The sequence below is a fragment of the Heptranchias perlo genome, unplaced genomic scaffold (genome assembly GCF_035084215.1).
Source record: "Heptranchias perlo isolate sHepPer1 unplaced genomic scaffold, sHepPer1.hap1 HAP1_SCAFFOLD_744, whole genome shotgun sequence".
NCBI lineage: Eukaryota > Metazoa > Chordata > Chondrichthyes > Hexanchiformes > Hexanchidae > Heptranchias > Heptranchias perlo.
The window spans coordinates 57,298-57,500 of NW_027139777.1; positions in this window are offsets into that span (position 1 = coordinate 57,298).

Sequence of the window (203 nt, forward strand, 5' to 3'; positions counted from 1 at the left end):
TCTCCCTCTCTCATTCCATCTATCTCTCTTTCCTTCTATCTCTCTTTCCCTCGCTCTCTTTCTCTCTCTCTCCCTCTCACTCTCTGTCTTTCGCCCTCCCTCTCTCTGTCTCTGTCTCTCTCTCTGTCTCTCTCCCTCTCTCTCTCCTTCTCTCTCCTCCTCTCTCTCTGTCTCTCTCTCTCTGTGTCTCTCTCTCTCTCTGT